This window comes from Tamandua tetradactyla, chromosome 4 (assembly GCF_023851605.1).
Source record: "Tamandua tetradactyla isolate mTamTet1 chromosome 4, mTamTet1.pri, whole genome shotgun sequence".
Lineage (NCBI taxonomy): Eukaryota > Metazoa > Chordata > Mammalia > Pilosa > Myrmecophagidae > Tamandua > Tamandua tetradactyla.
The window spans coordinates 185,817,795-185,832,703 of NC_135330.1; the positions used below are offsets into that span (position 1 = coordinate 185,817,795).

The following is a 14,909-nucleotide window of genomic DNA, read 5'->3' on the forward strand; positions in this document are numbered from 1 at the left end:
TTGGGAAATTCAGTCCATTAACTTTTAGTGTTATTACTGTTTGGATAATATTTTCCTCTACCATTTTGGCTTTTGTATTATATATATCATATCTGATTTTCCTTCTTTCTACACTTTACTCCATACCTCTCTCTTCTGTCTTTTCGTATCTGACTCTAGTGCTCCCTTTAGTATTTCTTGCAGAGCTGGTCTCTTGGTCACAAATTCTCTCAGTGACTTTTTGTCTATAAATGTTTTAATTTCTCCTTCATTTTTGAAGGACAGTTTTGCTGGATATAGGAGTCTTGGTTGGCAGTTTTTCTCTTTTAGTAATTTAAATATATCATCCCACTGTCTTCTAGCTTCCATGGTTTCTGCTGAGAAATCTACACATAGTCTTATTGGGTTTCCCTTGTATGTGACAGATTGTTTTTCTCTTGCTGCTTTCAAGATCCTCTCTTTCTCTTTGACCTCTGACATTCTAACTAGTAAGTGTCTTGGAGAACGCCTATTTGGGTCTATTCTCTTTGGGGTGCGCTGCACTTCTTGGATCTGCAAATTTAGGTCTTTCATAAGAGTTGGGAAATTTTCAGTGATAATTTCTTCCATTAGTTTTTCTCCTCCTTTTCCCTTCTCTTCTCCTTCTGGGACACCCACAACACGTATATTTGTGCGTTTCATATTGTCATTCAGTTCCCTGATCCCCTGCTCAAGTTTTTCCATTCTTTTCCCTATAGTTTCTGTTTCTTTTTGGAATTCAGATGTTCCATCCTCCAGTTCACTAATTGTAGCTTCTGTCTCTTTAGATCTACCATTGTAGGTATCCATTGTTTTTTCCATTTTTTCTTCTTTGTCCTTCACTCCCATAAGTTCTGTGATTTGTTTTTTCAGACTTTCCATTTCTTCTTTTTGTTCAGTGCATGCCTTCTTCATGTCCTCCCTCAATTTATTGATTTGGTTTTTGAAGAGTTTTTCCATTTCTGTTCGTATATTCAGCATTAGTTGTCTCAGCTCCTGTATCTCATTTGAACTATTGGTTTGTTCCTTTGACTGGGCCATATCTTCAATTTTCCAAGCATCATCCATTATTTTCTGCTGGTGTCTGGGCATTTGATCAGATTTCCCTGGGTGTGGGACCCAGCTGGTTGAAAGTTTTTTCTGTGAAATCTCTGGGCTCTGTTTTTCTTATCCTGCCCAGTAGGTGGCGCTTGTGGCGCTCGTCTGTCTGCACGGCAGTCGGCCCAGGAAACCGCGCGTGGAGGCGGGGGTCGCTGGCCGCTGCGGCTTGGGAGAGTGCCGGTTCTAATTGCCCAGCTGGCCCGAAACGCCAAGCGTGACGGGAGAGCCCCGCTATCCAAGTTCCCAGTCAGACCGGGGAGCCACGTGCGTGGAGGGGACCCCAGTCGCCAGCCGCCCCGGCCAGGAAAACGCGCGCCCCTCGGGTATCTCACCGCAGCAGATTCTCCCTGCCCGTCAGCTGTTCCAGAATGGGGTACGCTGTCTTTTTGGTCTCTGTCTTGACTCCGGGAGCTGTTTCGTATTGTTTTTCCCCCCTGAACTTTTTAATCTACATTTTTTTTTGGCATGGACAGGCTCCAGGAATTGAACCTGGGTCTCTGGCATGACAGGTGAGAATTCTGCCCGTGAGCCACCTTTGCACCGCCCTTAATCTCCTTTTTTTTTTTAAATAGTTTTTTATTAACTAAAAAAAATTACAAGAAAGAAATGCAAACATCCTTAATATATGCTCATTCCGTTCTACATATATAATCAGTAATTCACAATATCATCACATAGTTGCATATTCATCATCATGATCATTTCTTAGAACATTTGCATCAATTCAGAAAAAGAAATAAAAAGACAACAGATAAATAAAACAAAAACAGAAAAAGAAAAAAGAATTTTATATACCATACCCCTTACCCCTCCCTTTCATTGATGACCAGCATTTCAAACTGAATTTATTTTAACATTTGTTCCCCCTATTATTTATTTTTATTCCATATGTTCTACTCATCTGTTGACAAGGTAGATAAAAGGAGCATCAGACACAAGGTTTTCACAATCGCACAGTCACATTGTGAAATCTGTATCATTATTCAATCATCCTTGAGAAACATGGCTATTGAAACACAGCTCTACATTTTCAAGCAGTTCCCTCCAGCCTCTCCATTACATCTTGGGTAACAAGGTGATATCTACTTAATGCATAAGAATAACCTCCAGGATAACCTCTCGACTCTTTTTGGAATCTCACAGCCATTGACACTGTCTCATTTCACTCTTCCCCCTTTCGGTCGAGAAGGTTTTCTCAATCTCTTGATGCTGGGTCTCAGCTCATTCTAGAGTTTTTTTCAATCCCTTTATGCTGAGTCTCAGCTCATTCTAGGATTTCTGTCCCGTATTGCCAGGAAGGTCCACACCCCTGGGAGTCATGTCCCACATAGACAGGGAGAGAGTGGTGAGTTTGCTTGTTATGTTGGCTGGGGAGAGAGAGGCCACATCTGAGCAACAAAAGAGGTTCTCTTGGGGGTGACTCTTAGGCCTAATTTTAAGTAGGCTTGACCTATCATTTGTGGGGTTAAGTTCCATGTAAACAAACCCCAAGACTGGGGACTCAGCCTATAGCTTTGATTGTCTGCACTGCTTGTGAGAATATCAATAATTCAACTTGGGGAGGTTGAATTTTCCCCCATTCTCACCATTCCCCGAAGGGGACTTTGCAAATACTTTTCCACTCACTGATCAAATCACTATGGGATTCATCGGGGCATCACTCTGGACAGAGCAATAAAATCTAATGTCCTAACCAAGGTTCCAGATACTTATGTTGTTCAACCAACTATCTACATAAATTATATTAGGAGATGCACCAGTCAAAATATAAATTTTGTACCTAATAGACATTTTTTGATTTAGTCTCACACATAAGTTGAAATTTTGAAATATTAATTACCATCTATTTTCAGCACCCTGCAGTAATGACATTCCTTTGTTCTTACTCACACAAAAACATTTTTTAATTTGTACATTTAGTCATTATCATTATACACTCTAGGCATTCCTAGATCTTTATTGTCTATCTTTCTTTGTGATTTCATTTATGCCCCCAGCCCTCCTCCCTCTGTCTTTCTCACATTCAGCTTTATTCAGTGTTTTAACATAATTGTATTACAGTTAGGTAGTATTGTGCTGTCCATTTCTGAGTTTTTATATTCAGTCCTGTTGTACAATCTGTATCCCTTCAACTCCAGTTACCCAATATCTTACCCTATTTCTATGTCCTGATGGTCTCTGTTACCAACAAAATATTCCAAATTTATTCACTAATGTCAGTTCATATCATTGAGACCATGCAGTATTTGTCCTTTTGTTTTTGGCTAATCACACTCACCATAATGTCCTTAAGGTCCATCCACTTCATAACTTTATTCTGTCTTACAGCTGCATAATAGTCCATCTTATGTAAATGCCACACTTTGTTTAGCCACTCATCCATTGATGGGCATTTTGGCTGTTTCCATCTCTTGGTAATTGTAAATAATGCTGCTATAAATATTGGTGTGCAAATGTCCGTTTGTGTCCTTGCTCTCATGTCCTTTGAGTAGAGACAGCACATAGATGGGTCTTGTTTTTTAATCCATTCTGCTAGACTATGTCTTTTGATTGGGGAGTTTAATCCATTAATATTTAGTGTTATTACTGCAAGGGTAGTACTTTCTTCTACCATTTTGCCTTTTGGATTTTATCTGTCATATCTCATTTTCCTTCTTTTTACCTTTACTCACAGTCTTCCTTTCTACACTTTTCTCCACACCTCTCTCTTCTGTCTTTTCATATCTGACTCTAGTGCTCCCTTTAGTAATTTCTTGCAGAGCTGGTCTCTTGATCACAAATTCTCTCAGTGATTTTTTGTCTGAAAATGTTTTAATTTCTCCCTCATTTTTGAAGGACAATTTTGCTGGATATAGAATTCTTGGTTGGCAGTTTTTCTCTTTTAATAACTTAAATATATCATCCCACTGTCTTCTCGACTCCATGCTTTCTGCTGAGATATCTACACATATTCTTATCGGGCTCCCCTTGTATGTATGCATTGCTTTTCTCTTGCTGCTTTCAAGATTCTCTCTCTCTCTTTGACCTCTGACATTGTGATTAGTAAGTGTCTTGGAGTACGTCTATTTGGATCTGTTCTCTTTGGGGTATGCTGCACTTCTTGTATCTGTAATTTTAAGTCTTTCATAAGAGTTGGGAAATTTTCAGTGATAATTTCCTCCATTAGTTTTTCTCCTCCTTTTCCCTTCTCCTTCTTGGACACCCACAACACGTATATTCGTGCGCTTCATATTGTCTTTCAGTTCCCTGAGTCCCTTCTCATGTTTTTCCATTTTTTCCCCTATATTTTATTTTTCTTGCCAGATTTCAGATGTTCCATCCTCCAGTTCAGAAATCCTATGTCTGTCTCTTGAAATCTACCATTGTAGGTTTCCATTGTTTTTTCATCTCTTCTACCATGCCTTTCATCCCCATAAGTTCTGTGATTTGCTTTTTCAGACTTTCAATTTCTTCTTTTGTTCATTCCTTGCCTTCTTTATATCCTCCCTCTTTCATTGATTTGGTTTTTGATGATGTTTTCTGTGTCTGTTCGTACATTCTGAATTAATTGTTTCAGCTGCTGTATGTCATTTGAATTGTTGGTTTGTTCCTTTGACTGGGCCATATCTTCAGTTTTCCTAGTGTGATTTGTTATTTTTTGCTGGTGTCTAGGCATTTAATTACCTTAATTAGTTTATTCTGGAGATTGCTTGCATTTCTTTACCTAGGTTTTTCTTGCTGGATGAATTTGTTGTCTATCTCTTCTTTGACATTCAATTCAGCTTTATCTGGACCTCTAGCTTAAGTTTTGTTTAACAGAGAATTTTTCAGTTCTTGTTTTCTTGTTTCTGCCCTGCTTGTATGGTGCCTTTTTACCCCCACACTTAGGAGGGTCTACTTAGGTATTGTAGACTGCAGCTGGATTTTCCCAGACCAAACTGGCCTCCTATCAGGAGGAAAGAGTCACCTGTGTCAGTTTTCCCCAAGGGTGAGACCCAGCAGGTTGAAAGACTTTCCTGTGAAGTCTTTGGACTCTGTTTTTCTTATCCTGCCCAGTATGTGGTGCTTGTCTGCCTGCAGGTCCCAACAGCATAAGATGATGTAGTACCTTTAACTTTGGCTGGGGGCGTGGTGGAGGCAGAGGAGGGGTTGTAGGCTGTTTTTAATGGCTTCAAATTATCAAGCCCTGGTGTCTGAATTCCTGGAGAGAGGGATTCCACCTGAGTTGGGCTTTACCCCTCCCCTGGGGAAGGCACAGGCTCCGGACAAGCCCTCAAATGAATTTGTTTCTGCCTATGCCTGGGGCAGTTGCAGCCTGAGGAGCCTTGCCGCTGTATCCAAAGGCAGTCAGGCCTTTGTAGAAACACAGCCACAAAAACCTCTGTTTCCTTCTTCTTTTTTTTTTTTTCTGTTGCCCTGCCCCCTTGGCGCTGGGGCAAAAATGAGCGACCTCCACTTTGACCAGGCTCACCTGAGCTGGGGGCCTATTTTCTGTAGTCAGAATTTGTTAATTAATTCCACAATTAGCATTTGGTTGGGCTCAGCCCCTGCTGCTGGTCAAGTCTCTTTCCTTTCCCCTCTGGGAAGCAGCTTGTGGGGGAGGGGTGTTGGCCACCATGGCTTGGGGAATTCACGGTTCTGGGGGGGCTTGCAGCCAGTCCAGCTGGTCCAGATTGGGGTACACTGTGTGTCTGGTCACTGATGTGGCCCCAGGGGCTGTTCTGTACTGTTTCTGGTTATCTAGTAGTTGTTCTGGAGAACGAACTAAAACGTGCACATTGTTAAACTGCCATCTTGGCCCTGAAGTCGTATTTTGGTTTGTTTTTAATAACCCTTTAAAAATGTAAAGAACATTCTTAGCTTAAAGGTCCTAAAAAAAACTTGGGCAAGATTTGGCCTGTGGGCTGTAGTGCACTGACCCCTGCTTTATAGGGTAGTTGTATTATTATCCCCATTTTGCAGACAAGGAAACTAAGGCACCAAGAGACTAAGTAATTTGCTCTAGCTCACCAGCTGGTAAAATGATGAAACTAGGGTTCCAATAGGCAGTCTGGGCTCCAGAGTCTGTGCTCTTATCACTGCACCTTAGAGCCTAGAAAGTTAAACATAAATGTGAGCAAAAAGAAAAGCTACAGAAAGCTAGTGATTCACCAATAAGCATATGAAAAGAGGCTCAATATCATTAGTCATTAGGTACATGCACATTGAAACTATAATGAGATACCATTTCACAACCACTAGTGTGGTTATAAAAAACAAAACAAAAGTAACAGTGTTGGTGATGATATGGAGCAATTGGAACTCTGTATATTGCTGGTAGGAATGTAAAATGATGCAATCACCGTGGAAATCTATTTGGTAATACCTCAGAATGTTAAGCATAGAATTATCAAAAGACCCAGTAATTTCATTCTTAGGTATATACCCAAAAGAATTGGAAGTAGGGACTCAAACAGATACTTTTGTACCAATGTTCATAGCAGCATTATTCACAACAGCCAAAGGGTGGAAGTAGCTCAGGCGTCCATCAGCAGATGATGGGATAAACAAAATGTGCTTTATATATGCAATGGAATATTATTCAGCCATTAAAAGGAATCAAGTTCTGACACACACTGTAACATGGAAGAAACTTAAAAACATGCTGAGTGGAATAAGGCAGACACAGAAAGACAAGAAGACAAATATTGTATGATTCTACTTATTGAAACGTCTAGGATAAACAAATTCATAGAGACAAAAAGTAGATTAGACATTGCTAGAGCTGGCGGGTAGAGCAGAGAAGCAATGGGAAGTTATGGTTTAATGGGTACAGAGTTTCTGTTTGGGGTGATGAAAAGTTTTGGTGATGGATAGGAGTGACGGTAGCACAATAGTGTAAATGTAGTAAATACCACTGAATTGTACACTTAGTTTAAATGGTAAATTTTATGGTATGTATATGTTACTGCGATTTATACATATGAGCCTAGATTTCTATACATAGCCTAGTAATTCATATTCCAGAACCCCCAGAAGTCTCAGGAATTGGAGTCACCAGATACTCTGAAGAGAAGTGTGTAGGAGGATAGCTTTAAAGTATATAAAAGGAATTATTTAGGCCTGTCCAAGATCTCCTCACCTATGCAGTCTATCTCCTCTCCATAAAAGTCTGGATGCTTATTGTCTGGAGAGGGTGAAGCAGAAAGAATGGGACTCAGAGACACCAGGCACAATTGAGGATAGGAATGAAATGCTGTTCTGAAAACAGGATTGAACAAAAGTCTGTAGACTGAAAGTAAAAGCTTCAGCTCGTGGCTCCTCGGATGCTAGAGGCCAGGCTTCTATTCAACTGGCAGAAGATTTGAGGATTCCTTCCTGTGGAAAAAAGACAGAAATACCTCAGTTACAGCTAACATCACAATGTTGTACAATTAACTTATGGTGAACTCCAGCAGTCAGAAAACCCTAATCATGCCACAGAGCATGATGCAAATGTTCTAAAAATGATTATGATGATGAGTACACAACCATTCAGTTGTTCACTGTTACAGAAAAGAGGACTAAATTTGAGGAAAGCTTTCAACATGAGAGATGGAAAGGAAAATAAAATAAAAAGGAAGGTGGAAGAAAGACACAATATAGGAAGCAAAAGAAAACCTTTAAAAATAGAACTAATACTCAAAGAAAGATAAATATCTATGAAACAAGAATCTAAGCTATGAAAAAGGAATAATAAGAACTCTTGAAAATTAATAAAATGATAGCAGAAATAAAATTTTCAGTAGGACTGGATGATAAAGGTTGACAAAATCTTGCTGATAGTGAATGAAAGCGATGACAAAGGAGAAAGTATGTGAGAAAATAAAATAAAATTTAAGGTCCAATCCAGGAGCTCCAGCACCAAAAAAGAAGTTCCAGGAAGAGCTTTCTCTTTCCTGCAGGGCAGGAAAATGGCAAGGAAGTAATATAGAGAAAGCTCTCAGAACTGTAGGCCATGATTATCCATATTTAAAGGGCTCAAGGGTGCCCAAAATAATTATCTTAAAGGAACCAGACCAAGACACACGATTGTGAAATTTCAAAAATCTGGATATCAAGAAAATATCCTAAAGAGTTTCTATGAAAAGCAGATCACATATAAAGATCAGGAATCAAACATCATCAGGCTTTTTAATAGCAGTGCTGGTGTTAGAAAATAAGATGCAACCCATTTAAAATTCTGAGAGAAAATGATTTCCGTTTTAGAATTCTATAACTAGCCAGACTACCAAATCAAGAATGAGGGTAGGCTAAAGACATTTCTAGATATGCAAGCTGTCAGAAACATAACCTTTAGACACTTTTTTTTATTAATTAAAAAAAAAATTAACTAACACAACATTTAGAAATCATTCCATTCTACATATGCAATCAGTAATTCTTAATATCATCACATAGATGTATGATTATCATTTCTTAGTACATTTGTATCGATTTAGAAAAAGAAATAACAAGACAACAGAAAAAGAAATAAAATGATAATATAGAGAAAAAATAAAAATAAAAAATACAAAAAATATATAAAAAAACAAAAAAAAACTATAGCTCAGATGCAGCTTTTAAGTGGACACGTTGGTGATGATATCACATTTCCACTGTGGTGCCACCATCACCAGCATAGAGCAGTTTCTTGATAAAGAGTGTCTAAAGGTAATGTAATTTTGTTAAAACCTTTAGACACTCTTTATCAAGAAACTGCTCTATGCTGGTGATGGTGGCACCACAGTGGAAATGTGATATTATCACCAACGTGTCCACTTAAAAAGATGGTTAAAGTGGATGGGAGTTTTAGGTCAGCTGTGTAGCACTCCTACTAAGGACCAGTGCAGATAACCAGAAAGATAGAGGGCTGCCTTAAATGAAAATGTGAAATCAGCAGATGACCTACTATGCTTGACTAGAAAGAGTTCTAATGTGCTTTTATAGTGTTAGAGGATGAACCTGTAATAATACATAGAAAACAAAAATAAAAAAGAAAAGCAATTTTTAGCTCCAAGAGATATAAAATGTATAATATCTACAACGCAGCCTTGAAGAATATTCACATGCTCATAGTGTGCCATTTACTATTTTATTACTTCTCAGCTCCAAATCCACCCCTCTTTGCCCTGCTTTGTGATAACGGAGTTAAATGCTAAACATTCCTCCTTTGCCACCAGTGCAATGCTAGGCCTTGTCAGTAGGGGGCACTGGAGGACACTGCAAGAGGAAGGGGCTTCTTTTTGGTTTCAGTGATGGCTTTTCTTGTTTTCACGGCAAATCTGCCAACAGAACCCCAGTGGGCAATTTCCCAGTGAGTTTCCCTGACACCTCAGCCGGTGGCTCCAATGTCCGTCAGTCTGGCCTTCAGCACCTCTTCAAGGGAAGGCCACAGCCAAATTCTCAGCCTTGGGGAGGGTCTCTTCTGGGTTTGTTCCTTCCTGGGGTATTCTCCTTTAGTCCAAACGTAGTGGCTGCTCTCTATAGCTGCTCCCCCTGGATTGCTTTTTTTTTTCTCAGGAAGTGGAGAGTTGCCTCATTCTTTTTTTTTTTAATTAAAGAAGTTGTAGGTTTACAGAAAATCATGCAGAAAATACAGAGTTCCCATATCTCCCTACCCCACCATTATTAACACTTTGCATTAGTGTGGTACCTTTGTTAGAAATGATGAAATAATATGATTATACTTGCATTATTAACTATAGTCCATAGTTTACATGAAGAGTCACTGTTCATGCTGTACAGTCGTATTTTCTAAAATGTATTCTGGCACTGTATACACGCTAAAATTTCCACTTTTAACCACATTCACATATTCAGCAATGTTAATTACTTTGCCGTGTCCTTCATTCTTTTTTTAAAATATTTTTATTGAGAAATCTTCACACACATATAGTCCATACATGGTGTACATCAGTGGCTCACAATATCATCACATGGTTGTGTACTCATCACCATGATCATTTTTTAGAATATTTGCATCACTCCAGAAGAAATAAAAAGAAAAAACCCATACATCCCATACTCCTTCCCTCCCTCTCATTGACCACTAGTGTTTCAATCTACCCAATTTTTTACCCTCTATCCCCCTCTGATCCCTGTACTCTTTAGAGTTCCCTTTATCCCTCCTAGTAGTCTATTCCTAATTACTAGTTAATAGTTTTTTATGCTAAATTTTCTCTGTTAATATTACTGTGGTGGTCTCTTGAGTCCTGACTGGACCTGACTGGTATACGTAGTAATATAAATGTGCAAACATTATTTTATCAAAATGTATGCTGTCGCTGTATTGGGATAATGGCAGAGGGAAAATATGGATTGATAGATATATGAGTGGTGTGTGAATATAAGAGAGAGAATTCTTCTGTGGTTAGAAGTCAATAGATTATCTAAAAATTTTAAAACTCAAGAAATTGCACTACAAGTGTGTTTAGACATATGGATGTAGTGGCCTGAAGAAAGAGCTGAAGGATATGGAAACTGTTGCCTTGGGGAACATCTGCAGAGGAATCAGGAGTGGGTCATGGGACTATATTTTTCTTACATGTCTTTTAGTACTACTTTAGTTTTAAATTATGTAAATGTCTTACTTAGTTTTTAATTTAATAAAATTGATGCATTCGAAGTATGGGTCTCTGCGAGAAAGAATACAAATTCATGCCTGATGATTTACGGTAGCACAATCTGTGAGTAAATCAAGCATTAACTTGAGAAGAGATATTTTGGGAATTTCATTTTATTTATTAATTACCATGCCAGCATTATCTAGCTTTAACTTTTTCTTAGGCATTACATGGCCATACCTTGCTTCTTTTTCAATTATTTCACATTCTGAAGGGGAACAAGTATATCTAGCTAAGAGCAACTTTCAATATGGCATTCCAGACTCGCTGAAAGGACCTTGGATTTCGTTCAAGGAGTACTTGAGAACCTACCAGTGTCAGCCCTGCTAGCTACTGGGTAAACAAAGATGAATAATATTCCCTCAAAAAAGCACACTCTTTTCTGTACTCCTGCCTGTGGAAGTCTTACGTGTTTGATGCATGCAACTTACTCTCCACGTTTAGAAAATAGAAAGATGAGTAGGTAGAATGAGATAACACGTGACAAAATATTAAAGGCTGGTAAATCTGGGTATCTGGGTAGCAGATACATTGGAGTTCTCTGTATTGGTTTTGTATTGTTTTTGCAAATCTCTGTAGGTTTGATTATTTCAAAAAAGTTTCTGTTAGATAAAGCACACAATCTAGTGGGAGAGATAGACCTGGGGGGGAAAAAGAAAGAAAGAAAGAAGGAAAATAAAAGAAACACATAGAAGGACCTGGGATGTAAGCATATGAAGTTGGGGCAGAATGAGGGGACAAGGCCTAAACTGGGCAGCTCCGTAGGAGGTTGAGGAGCCTTTAAAGAGCTGGAATTGGGTTTTCCAAGATGAGTGAGAGCCTGCCATGGGCCCCAGGGACAGGTGTGAAGCACTGCAGAGGACACCTGCCATGTCTGAGTCTGCCCAGCGCCTTGCCAACACCCTTCCTACATTCGGATTTCCTTATCTGTTATCACTGCACGTTAGTCTATCGCTAAGGTGCATCTCTACGCCGGGATGTTTCCGCTAAACAAAGTGCTGCAGGAAGCTCTCTCTGCGGCTCAGGACCCCGCCTGCGACAGGTCCTTAAGAAGCTTTTACAGGATCCAGTCTCACGGGGACGGACGAGGTCTTACCCAAGAAGGACGACGTCTCCTGATAGGTGGTGGAGTCTGGGGTGGGGTGGGGTTCAGAGAAGCTGGGGGGTGCCACCGCGCGGGCGGACGTGGCCGTTTACACAGTTAGCAGCCGCAGTTGCACTTGACATAGAGATGGAGGCAATGCAGTGACCCGGCGAGGGCGTGGGGTCTCCCGCGGGACGTCAGCGGGGGCCCCCACCCAAAGGGCCTCTGCAACCCGGTGGGGCCCTGGGCAAGGCAAGGCACGACTCCTGGCTCTCCGGGCAGCAGTTTGCTCTTCCAGCCTCCTCCCGACAGTGCGCGGGCCACGGGGACTCTGCAGCCGGCCTGCCCCTCAAGGCTGTCCCCGCGCTGGCCTGGGGCTGCCTCTTCTCGTTTCTCAGGGAGTGTGTAGGGCGAAGGCAGCCTGCCCTCCTGGCTCGTGTGCGCTGAGTGCATCGGCTTTTTGGAGGGTTGGGGGTTGGGGTGGGGAGGAACTGTGTAATTGTAATAATTTATATCTTCTGTCATGAGCAGGCTTATATAACCAGTTGATTCTGTGGGATTTTTTTTTGTTGTTGTTGTTGTTTTAGTCTTCTTACTGGTATTTTGGCATCATTTAGCGCACGCAGCATCAATACAATATCCATATAATATCTTCAGAGATCTTAAAATTTTGCAGAGTGTGGAAAGCAGGCACTTGGCAATGAGCAGTGTTTCTCACATCTGTTCTCCAGTTTAGAGCCCGTCACTCTTCACTAAATCCAACAGCAAAGTGCTCAGAGGTGACTGTCAAGGTACATGTGGGAATAGCTCACGTCGTGAACAGGCTTAGGAAGAAGCAGGGTTCTGGGTGTAATTTCTTTTAGAGGACCCTGTTTCCATACCCGGGTACTATTCTAGAAAGATGTTCTTTTTTCATGAGGCCTTCTCTTTTTTTTTTTTTTTTAAATAATAGCAATCAGCTCTGAAATTATTCTCTTTATGATTCCACCAAATGTAACTTTTTTGACTCTCATTTTAAACTGTTTCTAAAGCGGTCTTGAACTTTTTATTTTCAGAAGAGGACCAATAACTTTTCCTTTTACTCAAATAACTGGAATTCTTTTCTGCTAATTTAAACAATCAATCATCTCACCTGTATTAATTCTCAGACCTACAATCTAAACTTTGAATTCTCATCTATTTTTTTCACACTACAATAGCTGATTTTATTTGTTCAAGGGCTCCTCGTGCAAGCATTAAACCAGCAATTGCTTTGATTCTGTGGACCCAAATTCACATATTTAGGAAGATAAAAGCAAACTGTCATCCGTGTGCATAGATGATAACTAATGGCACAAGGCTAATCACATTGCGGTTTTTAAATTTCTACAGCATAGAACTCAAATGTCAAAGATCTTTTAGGTCCCTCTGGATGTCCCAGAGGGTATCTGCACTCTTTTTGAGTTGAGCAACTTCATCATCCCTCAGCTTCTGGTTGATAACGCTGGTTAATCCCGGAGCATTCAGGATACGTGGAAGGTTTAAGAAAACTTCCTTCTCAATGCCATACATCCCCTTCACCATTGTTGACACTGGATGAATCCTGGATAGATTTTTGTACATGGATTCAATCAGAGCAGCTGCACTTAATTCAATAGACCAGTTGGTATATTCTTTTAGCTTGATGACTTCGTAAGCACTTTCAACAACCATCTTATGCACTTCCTTCCAATTTTCACTGTCATTATCTATTCCCATTTCTGGATTCAGTTCCTAGAGAGAAACTCCTGCCACATTCACGCCACTCCACGCAGCCACACTTGAGTCTCCATGTTCTCCCAAAATTCATCCATGGCAGCTGCTGGGATGCATGCCAAGTTTTCAGCCGTAAGACAATGAATTCTAGCAGAATCCAGAATGCACCCACTTTCAATCACACAGTGCTTGGGTAGTTCACTTAGTCTCCAGGTAATGTATGTTAGAATATCCACTGGGTTGAAAATCATAATTATGATGCAGTCGGAACTGTACTTGCTGATCAGAGGAGTAATGAATTTGAAGACAAAAACTTTTCTCTGTACCTGGTTGAGGCGACCCTCGCCCTCTTGCTGACAGACTCCTGCAGTCACCACCACAATCTTAGAATTAGCAGTCACAGAGCAATTTTTATCTGCCACAATTTTAGGTTCTGAAGAAACAAGCGTCCATGCTGCAGATCTATCATTTCTCCTTTGAGTTTATGTTCTAAAACATCCACAAGGGCAAGTTCATCAGTCAGAGACTTTCCAGGAATGCTGATGGCATATGCCATACCAATGTGTCCAACACTCACTACAGTGATCTTATTGTTTGGGACTGTTGGCTCTTCTTCTACAACTCGTGTAATAAGTTTTTCCTTAAGAGTGGCCATTTTCCTCTCTCTCTCTTAGCTGACATGGCAAGCAATCTCACTGCCTTCCCCCTGTACATGGGACATGACTCCCGGGAAGTAAACCTCCCTAGCAATGTGGGGCAGAAATCCTGGGATGAGCTGGGACTTGGCATCAAGGGATTGAGAAAACCTTCTCAATCAAAAGGGGGATGAGAGAAATGAGACAAAATAAAGTGTTGGCTAAAGAGTTGGGAGGTTATCCTGGAGGTTATTCTTACACATTATGTAGATATCCTTTTTTATGGTGTATTACAGTGGCTAGAGGGAAGGACTTGAAACTGTAGAGCTGTGTTCCAGGAGCCTTGTTTCTTGAAGATGATTATATAATGATACAGCTTTTGCAATGTGACTGTGTGATTGTGAAAACCTTGTGTCTGATGCTCCTTTTATCTATGGTATGGACAGATGAGTAAAAAGTATGGATAAAAAATAAACAAATAATCTGGGAACAAATGTTAAAATAAATTGAGCAGATTGAAATACTAGTGGTCAATGAGGGATGGGTTAGGGGTATGGCATGTATGAGTTTTTTCTTTTTTCTTTTTTATTTCTTTTGCTGGAGAAATGCAAATGTTCAAAAAATGATCATGGTGATGAATATACAACTATGTGATGATATTGTGAGCTTGATTTTACACCATGTATAGACTATTTGTATGTTAAGAATGTTTGTATGTTTGTTTGTTGTTTGCAATAAAAATATTAAAAAAACAGA

The 14,909-nt window shown here is 40.0% G+C and overlaps 1 long non-coding RNA gene and 1 pseudogene across 1 annotated transcript in view; both read right to left on the bottom strand.

The window, feature by feature from the left end:
* The window catches only part of LOC143681614 (uncharacterized), a 60,042-nt gene extending 47,902 nt beyond the window's left edge, over nt 1-12,140 (bottom strand). Inside the window, exons 1-3 of the long non-coding RNA XR_013174753.1 lie at nt 11,797-12,140; nt 7,199-7,434; nt 6,088-6,169 (exon numbers count right to left, since the gene is read on the bottom strand). This is a non-coding gene — a long non-coding RNA (uncharacterized LOC143681614). The remainder of the gene's footprint in view (nt 1-6,087; nt 6,170-7,198; nt 7,435-11,796) is intronic.
* Nucleotides 12,141-13,170: 1,030 nt separating this feature from the next.
* On the bottom strand, nt 13,171-14,173 carry LOC143679586 (L-lactate dehydrogenase B chain-like; annotated as a pseudogene).
* Between the last annotated feature and the right edge of the window lie 736 nt (nt 14,174-14,909).